Source organism: Dermochelys coriacea, chromosome 6 (genome assembly GCF_009764565.3).
Source record: "Dermochelys coriacea isolate rDerCor1 chromosome 6, rDerCor1.pri.v4, whole genome shotgun sequence".
In the NCBI taxonomy this organism is placed as follows: domain Eukaryota; kingdom Metazoa; phylum Chordata; order Testudines; family Dermochelyidae; genus Dermochelys; species Dermochelys coriacea.
Genome location: NC_050073.1, coordinates 18,708,153 through 18,724,928, shown reverse-complemented (window position 1 = coordinate 18,724,928; position 16,776 = coordinate 18,708,153). Strand labels below are relative to the sequence as shown.

Here is a 16,776-nt window from a genome sequence, read left to right as displayed (position 1 = left end):
AGTTTGGCCAGTGTACATGGCAGAGGGGCACTGCTGGCACATGATGGCATATATAACATTATATATGGCTGATGTGGTTGGGTCCTCTGATGGTGTGGCTAGAGTAGATATGGGGACAGAGTAGGCAACCCGAAGCAAATACTTACCAGCAACTACACACCACACCACAGAAACACTAAGCCAGGAACCAATCCCTGTAGCAAACCTCTTTGTCTACTCTGTCCCCATATCTACTCTAGCCACACCATCAGAGGCTCATTCACCTGCATGTCTACTAAATGTGATATATGCCATCATGTGCCAGCAATGCCCCTCTGCCATGTACATTGGCCAAACTGGACAATCCCCACGTAAAAGAATAAATGGACACAAATCAGACCGACTTCAAAGAGAAACAGCAGAACTAAAATTCATCTGCAAATTTAACACCATTAATTTGAGCTTAAATAGGGACTGGGAGTGGCTGGCTCATTACAAAAGCAGTTTTGCCTCTCCTGAAATTGATACCTCCTCATTTATTATTGGGAACGGACTACATCTACCCTGATCGAATTGGCCTTGTCTGCACTGGTTCTCCACTTGTGAGGTAAGTCCCTTCTCTTCATGCGTCAGTATATTTGTCTGCATCTGTAATTTTCACTCCATGCATCTTAAGAAGTGGGTTTTTTACCCACCAAAGCTTATGCTCAAATAAATTTTTTAATCTTTAAGGTGCCACCGGACTCCTTACAGTAAATTATTGTGGCTCAAGGGAAAAGTGGTGGCTCCCCTGCTGCTGATTACAGTAAGTGTCTGCTTGGCATTACTCCTTTTACAACTGTACCACTACTTCTGCTTCAGCTGTGGTTGAGAACAGCCACAAAATCATAAATATGCTGCTTTTGTTTACTACACTCAAGACTAAAGATAGCAGGTTGTGCCTTCTGTGAGTTTTCTAAATTTACTGCAATCAAATTTCACTTTTGGTTCACATAATTCAGAACTAGACGATCTTGCTACTGTTCAGATTAAAATTGACAAAGTGAAGACATTATAATTTAATTGAAATCCTTGAACATATCAGTACAGTGCATTTAACCCTCTGCATTGTTTTGACAACCTATGGGTGCCCATCACAACTCTTAATTAGTGAGCAGGGTCTCATGCCTCAAACATTAAAATAGGATTGGGAGTAAAATACCTCTAACATGGCAGATCAAAGTCTCTGCACTTAGCCATGCTGCCTCACAGAAGTTGCCAGATTTGTGCATTTAATTATACTTTCTGTAAAATGCTTATTTAACCCGCTGCTTTACATCTGCTTATAGTTGGTCCAGAGAGGAGGCGGCGGCGGCGGATGACCACCTACTCCTGATGCCAGCTTATGTTTGTTTTTGAGTTCAGATGAGAGAAAGCTGTGCTGCAGTGCTGAAGTCACAGAGTTCAAACCTTACCAATGCCACATGGAAACATGTTTCTACAGTTGCCATAAAATTTCTCTTTTTTGAGAGAGAAATTGCATACAAGAACTATACTACATGAATATTAGTGTTGCAAAGCCAAGCAAGTTAGAACTGCTGAATTATGATTGCATGGGCTTTGGAAATACTTTTGTGCAGGAAAATAAGGATAGACTCAAGCACAGCCAAAGCAGGAATGTAAAGGGTATCCATGTCAATTCAGAGTATATCCTCTCCCTCAGACTGAGCTACTTCAGTCTTTCTAGGTTTACCACAAGACTTGAGGCTGAAAAGGAAGGCCAGCAAGTCATGGACAAAAGATGGAGACAACATCACAGTAAGTAAATGCATGCATTTCATGGACAAATGCAAAATCGCTCATGTTACATTTGATGCCCAAGGCGCAAATATGCAGGCTTTAATACAGATGTATAATTCTCAGCTGCACAAAGCCATTTGTTCTTATGATCTTTCCTTTGTTTTTCCAACTGGGTTTGGCTCATCTAGCTGCAAGACATTTCAGGGCCTTAAGAGTTAAGACTGTTTAAGGACAGCTCTTTTCCTTGCAATGCTTTCTTTAATCACCAACTTCAAGGAGGTCTCTCCTAGTGCAGAGATGGCTCCAGCTACTGAATTTAATAAAACTGGACTATAAAGCTGAACAGTGCAAGTCTCAACACCCGAATTTGGTTAGATATGGCATTAAATGCATCATATATAAAAAGTAAAAGTAGATAAACTCCAGAGTATGGAAAGTAGAGTTTAGTGACCAGTAATAGTCTCAATTAGAGCTAATTACAGAAAGTTTTAGAGCATTTAAGAACTAACTGAGGAACATTCTGTGGGGTTTAAAAATCAGAACAAAGACCTTGATTAGGAACCCAAGATACTTCTTTCTGCAGTGTACTATTCTAGGAGGCAGGGGGGAGTTTTTTTTCCTAACCCAGTGGTTTTTACGGGAACCAGTTTTCCCCTAATTAAGTGTCCAGGCAACTTCCTCCATAGGTATCTGCAGAGATGGAACCCTCCAAGGAGATGCAACTTTAAGTACCCACTTAACCCTGATTTGGTAGCTCATTCTCTGCTAAGAGGGAGTGTTCTTAGGAAGCTTACACAACTTAACAGCTATTATCCTGCAGTTCTCAAAGAGATGCACATTTTCCTTTCCTGAAGAGAAGGCTAAACACACTGGGATTGAAGCCAGTACTTTATCTAAAAAAAAGTGTCCACGTGCTGCAGGTAGAGAGTCTAATCCAAACTTGCTAGCTTTAATATTGTTGCTCAGAAGAAAGGGGTACCAACAAGCAGCTTTGGCTTTGAATATACACTATATATGGTAAAGGCTTCATCAATCAAGATTAATGATTGTACCACACACATGGCCTATCTGGAGGCTGTTTTGCTGTTTAGTTCTCCACAGATTAGGAAATAGGTTGTACAAACAAACTAAGGCCTAGTCTACACTACAGGGTTAGGTCGAAATTAGCCACTTTAGGTTAATTTAAAAATGACCGCGTTCACACAACCAACCCTGTTCCGTCAACCTAAAGGGCTCTTAAAATCGACTTCTGTACTCCTCCCCAACAAGGGGAGTAGCTCTAAAATCGACCTTGCTGGGTCGAATTTGGGGTAGTGCGGATGCAAATCGACAGTATTGGCCTCCGGAAGCTATCCCAGAGTGCTCCATTGCGACCGCTCTGGACAACTCCTTCAACTCTGATGCACTAGCCAGGTACACAGGAAAAGCCCCGGGAACTTTTGAATTTCATTTCCTGTTTGGTCAGTGTGGCGAGCTCAGCAGCACAGGTGACCTGCAGTCTCAGAATTGCAAATGAGCTCCAGTATGGACCAAAAGGAAGACACTGGATCTGATTGCTGTATGGGGAGAAGAATCTGTGCAGGCAGAACTCCGATCCAAAAGAAGAAATGCAAATATATTTGCCAAAATCTCAAAGGGCATGTTGGACAGAGGTTACACCAGGGACACAGCAGTGCCGCGTGAAAGTTAAGGAGCTCAGGCAAGCCTACCAAAAGTCAAAGGAGGCAAACAGTCGCTCCGGATCAGAGCCCCATACATGCTGCTTCTATGAACAGCTGCATGGCATTCTAGGGGGGGACCCTACCACTATCCCACCACCGTCCATGGACACCTGCAAGGGGGTAGTCTCATGCCGCACGGAGGAGGATTTTGTGGATGAGGAAGAGAAGGATGAAGAGGAGGAGACTGCACAACAGGCAAGTGGTGAATCCGTTCTCCCCATCAGCCAGGACCTTTTCATCACCCTGGAGCCAATACCCTCCCAAGGTGGGATCCCCGACCCTGACGCCGGAGAAGGCACCTCTGGTGAGTGCACATTTGTAACTACAGTACAGGGTTTAAAAGCAATAGTGTTCATGGTCACCTGGTTGAAATAGGGGAATTTTTGTACGGGAACAGTAAAAGGACATCTACCCAAATACTGCAGCCTCTTCTTTTAAATGTGAAACCCAACCCATTGCTTGCTCTGGGAAAGGGGGGTGCTGCAGTTTGAAAACATTCCCATATTTCTGACCTTAGTATCTATGAATCTATAGAAACCAACTCAATTTTACTCTCCCTTTTTATCTCCCCCCAGGTGCAAATGTTTCTATGCTCCCCTTATCTCCCTCCCTGAGGTTATCACAGATTAGAAGGCGAAAAAAAGGTACTCGTGATGACATGATTTTTCTGAGCTCATGCAGTCCTCCCACATTGATAGGGCACAGCTTAATGCATGGAGGCATTCAGTGGCAGAGGCCAGGAAAGAATTAAGTGAGTGCGAAGAGTGAAGGCAGGAAGCGATGTTGAGGCTAATGTGGGAGCACACAGACATGATGAAGCCTCTGTTGGAGCTACAGGAAAGCCAACGAGAGCACAGACCCCCGCTGCATCCACTGTATAACTGCCTCCCCATGTTGCATAGCCTCCTCACCCTGACATCCAAGAACGCCGGGGGGTGGGGAGGGGGGGGAGAGGCGAGGGTGGCTACAGGCACCCAGCCACTCCACTCCAGAGGATGGCCCAAGCAACAGAAGGCTGTCTTTCAAACCAACAGTTTGATTTTTAATGTGGCTACAATAAACAACATGGCCTTGTCCTTCCCTCCTCCCATACCCCACCCAGGCTACCTTGTCCACTATCTCTCTCTCTCTTTTTTTTTTTAATTAATATGGTTTCAAAACAATAGTTACTTTATTTTGAAGAGGGGAGGGTAGTTGGCTTACAGGGAATTAAAATCAACAAAGGGAGCAGGTTTGCATCAAGGAAAAACACACCAACTGTCACACCGAAGCCTGGACAGTCATGAAACTGGTTTTCAAAGCTTCTCTGATGCGCAGCACGCCTTGCTGTGCCCTTCTAATCGCCCTGGTGTCTGGCTGCTCAAAATTAGACGCCAGACAACTTGCCTCAACCTCCCACCCCGCCATAAAGGTTTCCCCCTTACTCTCACAGATATTACGGAGCACACAGCATGCAGCAACAACAATGGGAATGTTGATTGCGCTGAGGTCTGACCTTGTCAGCAAACAGCGCCAGTGAGCTTTTAAACGTCCAAAGGCACATTCTACCACCATTCTGCACTTGCTTAGTCTATCGTTGAACTGCTCCTTGCTACTGTCCAGGCTGCCTGTGTATGGCTTCATGAGCCATAGGAGCAAGGAGTAGGCTGTGTCCCCAAGGATAACTATAGGCATTTCAACATCCCCAAGAGTAATTTTCTGGTCTGGGAAGCAAGTCCCATCTTGCAGTTGCTCGAACAGCCTGGAGTTCCTAAATATGCGAGAGTCATGCACCTTTCCCACCCATCCCACGTTGATGTTGGTGAAATGTCCCGTGATCCAACACTGCTGGCAGCATCATTGAAAAGTACCCCTTGCGGTTTATGTACTAGTTGGCAAGGTGATCCGTGCCAAGATAGGGATATGCGTTCCGTCTATCGCACCACCACATATAGGGAACCCCATTGCAGCAAAGCCATCCAGTATGGCCTGCACATTTCCCAGAATCACTACCCTTGATAACAATGTCAATGACTGCATTGGCTACTTGGATCACAGAAGCCCCCACAGTAGATTTGCCCACTCCAAATTGATTCCCAACTGACCGGTAGCAGTCAGGCGTTGCAAGCTTCCACAGGGCTGTCACCACTTGCTTCTCAACTGTCAGGGCAGCTCTCATCTTGGTATTCCTGAGCTTCAGGGTGGGGGAAAGCAACTCCCAGAGTTCCAGTAAAGTGGCCTTATGCATGTGAAAGTTTCGCAGCAACTGGGAATCATCCCATACCTGCAACACTATGCGGTCCCACCAGTCTGTGCTTGTTTGCCAGGCCCAGAATCAGCGTTCCACTGTATCAACCAGTCCCACTGCCGCCATGATTCCCCAATTGCCACATCCTGTGCTTTCAGGAATGCCTGTGTCCATGTCCACATCAAAAAATCTTCCTCGTGCTGGTGTCTTAGCCCGGTTCTGCATATACTCCAGGATAAGGCGTGAGGTGTTTACAATGCTCACAACAGCAGCGGTGACGGTGAGCAGAGCGGGCTCCATGCTTGCCGTGGGATGGCATCTGCAGGAGAGCAGAGTTGCAGCAGAAAAGGTGGATGACTACTGTTAGCAGTAGTACAGCACCCAGGAGGACCAGAACGGATCCCCCGAGCTCGTCGCTGGGGAGCAGGAGAGCAGAGTTGCAGCAGAAGCGGTGTAGGACAACGCTCAGCAGTCCTACTGCACCGTCTGCTGACGGCAGCACCCAGGACAGAACAGCAGCAATGACTGTGAGCTGAGCTGAGCAGGCTCCATGCATGTCATGGTATGGCATCTGCACAGAAAAAAAGGCGTGAAACGATTGTCTGACATTGCTTTCCCGGAGGGAGGGGAGACTGACAACATGTACCCAAAACCACCAGTGACAAATGTTTTTGCCCCATCAGGCATTGGAAGCTTAACCCAGAATTCCAATGGGCGGGAACTGTGGGATAGCTACCCACAGTGTACCACTCCGTAAGTCGATGCTAGCGACGGTAGTGAGGACGCACTCCACTGACTTAATGTGCTTAGTGTGGACATATGCAATCGACTGTATAAAATCCATTTTAAAAATTAGACTTCTATAAAATCGATCTAATTTCGTAGCATAGACATACCCTAATATGGAATCAAGCAGTTTCCAGAAAATGTTAGATGCAGACAGCTACCTGAACACCAGGATGTTTTATGCACAACCTTTATTACTGAACTACGTTTTGGACTGTAAGATACTTTACTCTGCTATTACGAATACCGTTTTGGTTCTTTAATTTGTGATCTTTATGGTTGGCATTCAACTGGACTACTTAAGACTTAAGTGCTGGACAACACAATCATTTTGAATTTCTGCTTACCTTCCTTTGATTTGCGTTTTATTGAATCACCATCTTAACTGTAATAGGTAGATGGCAGAGCCTATACTATTTGGGTGTAGATGTGCTATAGTTAAATGGCAATTGGTCCAGCCAGAGTTCAGGATCCAGTAGGGTAACACCTCCGTGAGTATTTCTACATTTCAGTCTAAAAGGTTTTGATTTCAAAAAGATTCATTTGCTGTCTTAAGCCACTGTTCTATATCACCAATGATGATATCACCATCTATATGCTAAAACTCCTAAGCATATTGAACTTGAATACCAACTTATGTTTAATTTTATAGGAATTGTAATACTACAACTGAATTTTAGATAACTTTCTACCCAATGTGCTGTTTAAGCTATATGGAGACAAGTTCCCTGATTTCGTAATTACTATTACACTGAAGTTACTCCAGTGAGTCAATGGTATCACTGAATATTTCTGTGGCACTGCCATCTAACCTTATCCATGAGATCTGTACTCAAGTAGAATTTCAGCTCTCGTTTGAAAGACGTTTCTAGGCCTTTTCCTTAAGTAAAAAAAAACTTTATAGACAATGTACACTGATGGCAAGAGTTGGAAGCATGCCACTTTTTCCTAATCATGTATTACCTAGTCCACTTTATACAGCTACCTGTGGAGCGAGTGAAAGCCAGAGCCACAGAATCCTACATTTTGTTAATTCCTAAGCATATTTGTGATTAAGGAAGGAGGAGGGAGGAAAGTGCTATGCAGGGTAGTCTATAGGAGTATAATGTAGTAAAGTCTCATTCCGTGGGCAAGTTAGTGATAGAAAGGTAAAAGGAAGGTGTAATTGGATCTTATAAATCTACAGAATCATGTTTTCACGGTGTCACTCTCTGCTACATGGGAGTGACTTGTTGCCGTGCCCCAGCCAGGTCCTCCAGTTGCTGAAATTTGTTGGAAATGGTCAAGTTCAATATCACTTGAAAGTCCTTTCTCCCACAAACACAATGGTACCAAACATGGCAAACCTAGAACTGTTAATTTCGCTTCTATACAGGGATGCATTGCTTACAGAAAAGAAGATATTGATCTTCGGTAATGCTAGGGAAGTTAGCCTTGAAATGTAGGACTGAACACATTTATTCAAAGTCATCAATGTCATCTCCATCTAGAGCACTGCTGCTAGACATGGTTCTCACCGATCTTTGTCTGCACTCCACACACCTGTGTATAAGGCAGGCTGCTGGCCAAACATTTGCACGGTGGTGTGCATCTGGTCCTTGTTCACAAGCATTTAATTAGCTCAAGGATTGATACTGGACTGCATGATATTTCACACACGACTGAAGTGCTCAGTCCATCCACCAAGACCCATCCATGCCAGATAGCGGAGGGTAGTTTTGGACATACTCGATCATCCCAGAGCTATTCCACTGCTTGATAATTTGCCCTTTTGATAGCAGATATAAATTTTCTCCTTTGTCTGATTCTCGGAAAATATCCATCAGTGTAGCTCTACAAGTGTCACAATGTTAGTCTTCAACAGTAAACTCAGTATATGCACACCTCCAGTGCATTTATGACCTCATCAGTGATCTCAGCCATTCTGATTACCTTCAAAGCTAGGAGAGTGTCTTGGAGGCTGAATCAAATGCCTTCCAGTAAGTTAATTTGGTCTCTGCAACCAATCCTCCAGCAGTATCACATCCTGAAAGGGCCCAGAAACCTGGCAGCACAGTCATGGGTAAGGAATGGTGTCCCCAGCCTCTGTTTGTCAGAGGGTGGAGATGGATGGTAGGAGAGAGATCACTAGATCATTACCTGTTAGGTTCACTCCCTCTGGGGCACCTGGCATTAGCCACTGTCAGACAGGATACTGGGCTGGATGGACCTTTGGTCTGACCCAGTATAGCCATTCTTATGTTCTTAGCTTTTAATGGTGCGAGTGATGGGAACACATCTCTGACAGAAACAGCAATTCTGTTCCCCAGCAGCAGGCACAAAAACAGAAACTTGCAGAAGTCTTGGATAGCATCTCACAGAAAGCACTACAACATCTGTGTCATGTACAAAAATCTAGCGTTTAGTAGCACTTCTCTACAGCATTGATGGTATGCAAGATCATTTTAGTGTCAGCCTCCTCATGGGAACTATGAAGAAACTACACAGAGTGCAAGATAGCATCGTCATTATGCCATATGATGAAATTCTTCGAGCAATTTTTTTTTCCTTCAAAGTACATAGTTAACCCATCCTTTCTGCAAGTACAAGACAGCAGCTTCTTCATTGTGACACTGGAGGTGTTTGTAGAGTCAATGATTTTATATTCGATAGGTGCAATACCATGGAGTCTCTTCTTTCTGGTAAGATTTTTAAATTGATTCCTTTACACGTGTCCATAGGAGATGGACTTCGTCCTAGGTCCCGTATGTTCTTGGTAGCCTTATAATGAAGTGATAAGCCAAATCTCAGCAGGTGTTAACAGTTTCTGGTTTGTTAAGAACTTGCATCTCAGCCATACTATCTACGATTGCTATGATGAAAGGCCTCTGCTAGCATAAGGTGCTGATCATGTTGTCAGTAGGTGCTGGTTTAGGAAGATCATGCAGGATGTGCATTAGTTTGCTTTTTTCTGGGCACATATGCAGTGTTCTGTCTTAGTCGAACATTTGTTCCTCTTCAATCCCATTCAAAGCACATAATTCTTAGCTCTTAGTCCTTAGCCTCCACATCAGCCATCCCCACCACTTTCCCATCCATTAGAGCCACAACAAGGCAATTCTGAACTCTAGTAGAGTCCCACAATTTGCAGTAAAAATTTTAAAAAAAGTCCACATTTATTTCTGTTGATTTTACCTGTTGACACAACACATTACATGCATTACTGCTGTATCACTCAAAATAATATGCAATGTCATAAGATTGGGCCTCTTTTGGGCCAACGTACCCACTTAAGTCGTTCTCACTAAGTGTGACTGTCATACAAATTCTCACCTGTTGTGTTGAAACTGATTAATGGATGCTTCTGCACTTCCAGCTTACCCTAGAAAAAGCCGGTGTTCCTCTCAAAATGTGTGTGTCATGTAACATAGCATAAGACTAGTCTTGCGCACAGCTGGCACTTGTCGCAGCATCTTCAATTTTTTCCTAATGCTTAATGTACTTCCTCTCCAACTTTGCCAAATTCAGTTTATGGTTACACATAAAGGTGCCACTGAGCGCTGTGTTTAACGAGGCCTCTGCAGCAGTACTCTCCAAGGATTTAGCTACTAGTTGGTACTCTGTCTCCCCACTGATGCCTTAAAAATGATCAAGACCAAAGTAAAAAAAAGGATTTTGTAATAAATTACTTAGGGATTGTAATTATGTTAAGTAATGTATGTGCATGCCATTTGCAGATGGATTTCACTAATTTCTGGTTGGGTGCTGACATCTTATCCAGTGCCTCATTACAACTCTTTTGGCATAATAAATGAAGTGATAATCAAAACCACCGATACGCTTCCTTTTTTGCCAATGATGGCAAATCAACTTGAAGCCCTCCTTCCATTTATCTGTAATATTAAAAAAAAATTCACCAGGTATCATGTTCTGAGCATTAACTGGTAACAGTGCCGTCAGAGGAGGACCACAATGTAACTTGTGAGGGCTGCATGTTTGACATGCCTGTGTTAAAGTATAATTAAAAATACATATATTTGAGAAAATGTTTAAAAATCAACATCTACGTAATTGGTCTAGGTCTATCTTGTTTGGTACCCTTGTACTCATGGGAGAAAGGACTATCGAATGATATACAACTCGGCCCATTTCCAATGAAATTATATTATCAAAATTTTCCACCAACTAGAGGGCCGGGAGGGGAGAGAGAAGAGAGGAGGAGGGCAGCAAGTCCCCGCTGCCCCAGCACGCTGCAGAATGACACTACTGAAATTATGATTCCACAGATTTTTAAGAATGAAATGACCCCCCCCACCTTTGTATCAACCTGCCCATAGAATTACACACTTCCAGACTAATTCCATCTCAGCTAAATACTCTATTGACCAATTAATGTGATTTTTGGGCCAAAGGAAAGGCACTCAAAAGTATGATGCAGAATGGTCTAGTGAAATCATAGGATTGAACAAGGAAGTCCTGAATTCCTGATCCCCACTGACAGTGGGCACAGGCTTTAAAAACTCCCCTGCAGGAACTCGTTGATATCAGCATGGTTATTATACTAAGTTTTAGTAGAATAAATACAAATTATTTTTACTCATTTCACCTGCCTTTAAATGGCAACTTTTCACTTTGATGGAAAGGTTCATGTAAATTTGTAACTAAAATACCCATTGTATGCTCTACTGAACTGGTATTCTGAATAGCTCTGGCACCAATACACTGAAAACTATTCCTTTTAAATCAGGAATGGAAGAACACTGATGCCAAAACTACAATAAGGATTAGCCCTTCCCTACAGAGAACGTCATTAGCTTCATGAAGTATGATGCCAATTCCACCCTCCTCCTCTCCCTAATCTGACATGCAGCTGGTTATCTGGAACAGCAGGGTGAAGGGGTGGGGGGAAACAGACTGCACAGACCTATAGCACCCCGTAGCAGCTGCCTGCAAGGTGCTTATCTTAGGACCTGAATCATTAGACTACATCCTGCCCTTACAGGGAGTAAGCTTGACCAAAAAGTCCTCTTTCTGAACAGCTATAGGGCAGATCTTCCAAAGGCACAATAGGTAATTGGGCACCTGGTGCCTTTGAAAATCCTGCCCTGAGCAGGTAGAACTCATAGGTAGGGTAGTTACATAGTTGCTCATGGTGTTTAATGTAATAGATACTATGATGATGGGCATTTTATTGTGCTACTACATGACAATGAATTTCTGTCCAAAATAAGAGGAGTCCTTTCCCCCTTTTTCTAACCTATTTTCCTCAAAATGTGCTGCCAAACGTTTTCCACTTCATTTTTGGGAAACACTGGAGTGAACAGATGGTGACTAGCATGCTAACTTATTTAGATCAATAGAAAGCTCTCAGTTTTACATTGATCCATATTATTTCCAATGAAAGAACCCCAAAAACCTTCACTCTGCTTTTGTGACAGCCAGTGAAAGACAGCAAGAACTGAACTAAACACAAGTGACACAAAGACATCCATATATGAAAATTATTACCCACTTAATATTTCAGTGCAAGTTTATAAACAGCGTGTTTGTTTTTACTCCTGAGTTAGTTGAAATGTCTACTGTTTTGGTACTTAATGCATCACCACAAGTGAAATATACCACAATCTGTCTATGTAACAGAATTCCTAATTAAGAGAGAATATAATGTTCCCACACCCAACACTTAAGTGTACAACTTTCCCAAAATCCAGATAAACCAATTTACCATAAGGAGTTCAAATCTGGCTACTTTTAGGACATTTGAACTTCATCTGGTAAATTAATTTAAGACGACATTAATTCCTACTGCAAAAATTACAGCTTCAAGAAAAAAATACCCCGATGAAAACAGCCTAATGCTTCTACTCTTTCACTTTTGCATTATTCACCAAAAAATTATTTCCCCCCCTCGCTAAATCAGTAATTAAGTAGTCACATTTCTGAAGCAATGTGAACACATTCATAAGATTATGTAGCCTCGTACAACGATATGGCAACATCTCTATGATCAATGCTACATTATTACAGTACTCTAAAAAGATTTGAGAGAATGCCAGCTGAACCTATGAAAAGTATTCTGGCTTTGCCCATGTAGGCTCCTTATTTATCTGCAGTTTCTAAACTTGCTTATTTCATAGGGATTTGGGGATGACAATAAGCATGCTCAGACATGATTGAAACAGAAGTTGATGCAGCTAAACTGCACTCTCAGTGACAATCCACAAAAGCCTCTGCCCAGATTTTGGTCCATCATATTTCAAAGCCAGTAGATAATAACAGTTTATTGCAACAAAGTTGGGGGGAGGGGGCAGAGGAGTTGGATATACATAGTAGGTCCATCAAACCCCTATAAATCCTTAGGCTCATTATAAACCAGGTGCTGGTGATTCAGGCTCAAAGCTTGCTCTTAACGTTGTTACCCTAATGAGTAAGCGTCCACTGAGAAACAATCTTCAGAATTCATGAGGAAAGGACAAAAGGAAGATAAGATCATAACAGTTTAAGATTATTGTTCAGAAATACAGGTTATGTTTCAGATATCCTCTCCAGGTTAATCTCTCAAGGAGAATCGTGCAAGTTCTAGTTCTGCTGTTCCTAGTTAGTGCTGTTTGCAGCTCCAGAGTGAAATGAGCTTTAGTTAATTTTTACTGCTTCTGCTAGATCCCTAGACTGTGCAAAGTACTGTTATACTAAAAATTAAATCAGTAGTACTAGGAGAAGAAAGGGAAGTAGAGAACACATTAAAAGGAAAAAGGAGGAAAACTGAGTAAATAGATAGGCAGAGGAAGAGAGGAAAGCAAAAAAGTGATCTTTTACAAGTGCCTTAAATGATGTAGTCATTTAGTAGACATTATATAGTATTAAAAAAACTGGGAAAGCTTTCAGATGGATTGTCTTCACTGCAAAGTTAATATGAACACTCAAGTTGGAACTTGAATCCTGTTCACACAGAAGAATCTGCAGCTTCAGTGTGGTGGTGCTTTTAACTTGAATTGGCCAGCCTGCCAGGAGGCATAAGCTACAGCTCGAGTTAGCACAACAACTTGTCAGCTGCTAACATTATTTTGCAGCATGGCTACTCTCACTCGATCAATGTTACTCAAGTGTAAACCTAGGTTAACTCTGCAGTTGAAATATAGCCAAAGTCTCTCTCTTGTTAATTAAACAATTACATGATCACTAAGGCCCTGTTCCTCCCATGCATGCTATTTCACAGGAAGGAGTGAAATCTCTTCAAGAGACTTTTACTAGTTTTACTCACCTCAATGAGGTCCTCTCTCTTTTTCCACCTAAGGAGTAGGTTGGTCCCAAACTGGCCAATCTCAAGAGTCCTATGGGAAGCTTGTACCTTCACACTGTTACCCACTGCCAGCTCCTTAAAAGCAGTTCTACCAATGACTTTCACTGACTGTGGAAGCCCCTGGGTCAGTACCACAAAGGATACACACTAGGTTGTGTCTTCTGCCAGAGGGAAAATTCAGTGTACACTCCCCTAATCCAATCTACACTCTTCTGCTTCTCCTCCACATTGCACCCATTTTCCCCATGTGCAAACCAGACTCAGAGGAACACCATTCTCAAGGCACAGTAGGTATAAAAAACAGTACCCTCAAGGGATTTGACACCTGTCCCATTTCAGCACTTGGTAGGGGGAAAATGCATGTATGAAATTTGGTAGGGGACAGATAATCTAAGTTTGAAACTAAATGCTGGGTAGAAGTTTGAAAGAAAATCGCCTGAAAAAGACAAATGTATGAGCAGCATCTGAAGACACAGGGAATAGCATCAGAAGATAAAAAGTATGCCTAAAAACAGGCTGTTGGCATTTTTTCTGGATTTTACATTAAGCTAACAATTCAATAGAAACTTGTTTAAAAATGTTCAAGGGAAGTCTCATGTTTCCTGTGTCTCTAGCAGTAGCTCTCACTTTGTTGTCTAGGTACACTCCATCAAGATAATACTTTATTTGGGTTGGGTTATCAATGCGTACTTTAAAGAAGTGCAATGGAATACAAGTTTCCATAGCAAAAATACGGCTGTTAACTGTCTTCATTTTCAGGGTGGAGATTCATAGTTTAAAAAAAAAAAAAGTTATTTCATACCTCCATTTGGAAGAGTTGTGTCGCTGGGAGATAAGTGTCATTAACCATACAGAGAAAGATTTGAGTTTAAGAAACCTATTTTGATGATTCTAAGCATGAAGCCAGTCTTGCAATACTGCCCCCCCCCCCCAGAGTGCCTTTAAAAGGCTGATAGCTATTTCTAAAGCGTTTGCCTGTGCCGCCACATGTTGCTGAAGTCCAATAGGTCTAAGCCAGGAGGAAGAAATTTAACTCAAACTTAACTATTTTACCTACATTATTCAGATCAGTTAAGGTAAAAGTTCTTCTCAGCACCACTGTTCACCATTTACCATTAGCACCCTTACCAAACAAACAGATGGAATGTTGCTTTTGCTGGAAAAGCATGTGAGATCCAGTTGTCAAGATTAAGTACAGTAGCTGAAATGCTACTTTCTCCAATTGTGCCTCATTTCTGATAACTGAGCAACAGAATCAATGTACTACTGGAAGACAAACACCTGCATCTCAGAGACCACTGTAGTAACAACAGCAAGCATTTGCTAAGATAGCTGAGGCAAGAGTGCTGCAGTAACGTATTAGAGTTGGAGCTTGTCAACACAGTGGGGTAAGGGGGAAGTGACTTCCCAACAGCACTAACATGCTGTGCATTAATTGGTCCACACAGACCTTACTGGAGCACACTACAGGTTCCCTAGTATAGTGCACTAACATATTGCTGACTGAAACAATATTACATTAATGCGTGCTAGATAACATTTATTGCGCTCCAGTAGAGTCTACATGGACCAAATAAAACACAGCTCATTAGAACACTATAGAAATCACCCTCCAATACAGTGCATTACCCCACAGCGTAGACAAGCCCTTAAAACACATTCAAAGTATTTGGATTCTGAAGAACTACTACATTATCCCACAGTTCTGAAATCAGATGGGTTGATTTCCATTTGAACTGGAAATCTCGGTCTCCATGAAATGGTCCAAAACTTAGTAAAACACACATTTCAGAAGCCATGTGATCCAAAGCTGTATTTCTTAGATGTGACATAATTTGTTATCTACTATTGTTAAATCTGTTAATGAAATGAAGATGTAGCATTATTCTATTCACAGCTTCTTACTCATTACCTTGTATCACCTAAATCATAAGACCTATCACATCCAGAGTTAAAATAGATTCTGTAAGACCAATCAGACAAAGGAAGAGAGTAGAAGTATTTTAAAACATTTCTTGGGCAACATGTTTTGTAATGGTTTATTTTTTTTCCCCCCACAGAAAACTTGAACTTCCATTTTCATTAGCAATCAAGAGGGGGTGAGGAGTCATGGCTACAACCATACAAAAGATACGGATAGGTACACATATCCTCTTAAGAACCCTCCCCCTGCTTTATAATGTAGTACAAAATCATCCTTGTATTTAATTTCTGTAGTTGTTGTCACCAGAACATTGCCACTAAAATTTACATCAAAACAAGAGTTAAGATTTAAAATTGCACTGTTAAACACATCTGCAGGGGACGAAGACAGTAATAGACTGTGTGGATAACCTGCATAACTTGAGTTTCTGGTTTTACCATTTTGGGAAGAAAAACAGATGTAATTTTTTTTTTGGAGTGTTGTAACTTCTCCTTTGATTCAAAGTCTGAATCTGGATAAGGTCACAATTTAAGCACATTTGATGGGATCATTTTATGTCAAAGTTTAATTTTAAAACTGACTGGCCAAAACCAGAGAGGAGCTAGGCATGCTATATGTCAGGATTATATCAGAAGATTGCATTATGCCATGCTCTAGAAAGGGATGTCTTAGTTTTAAGTGCAGCAAGTTACTTTGACAGAGACAAAGCTCATCTTATCACTCCAAAACTTAAGCAACAAATGACAATCATGAGATTAAACTGTTCCTGGACTTGTCACTTGTAATCAATTCAGTAATCCTTAAAGCATCATTGCATCTGTAAGTTTTAGATCTTTTATTCCAATAAATGTATTTTTTTACTACATAGAACAACACATTTGACCAGTAAATGTATTTTTTATTTCAATTATTAATTTAGAAGACTTCACTGTGAGCAGATTTAGTAATCTTATGTTTAATAACCCATGAAAGTCTGCAATTCAGTTCAGACCCAGCTTCTTATTCCCCAGAATGTCATGGGGGAAGAGAATCAAAAAAATTGTGTACATCATGTTAATCACTTGTAAAGGATCATTAACTG

At 41.8% G+C, this 16,776-nt stretch overlaps 1 protein-coding gene across 6 annotated transcripts in view; it reads right to left on the bottom strand.

Annotated features, from left to right (window-relative positions):
• The window catches only part of AP2A2 (adaptor related protein complex 2 subunit alpha 2), a 104,177-nt gene that overhangs the window by 76,539 nt on the left and 10,862 nt on the right, over positions 1-16,776 (bottom strand). Inside the window, exon 1 of one of the 6 annotated variants that reach the window (XM_043517851.1) lies at positions 13,733-13,875. The exons of the other annotated variants lie outside the window; for them this stretch is intronic. The gene's annotated coding sequence lies outside the window, so the exon portion shown is untranslated. Of the gene's footprint in view, positions 1-13,732; positions 13,876-16,776 lie in introns of those variants that run through there. 6 annotated transcript variants of the gene reach the window in all.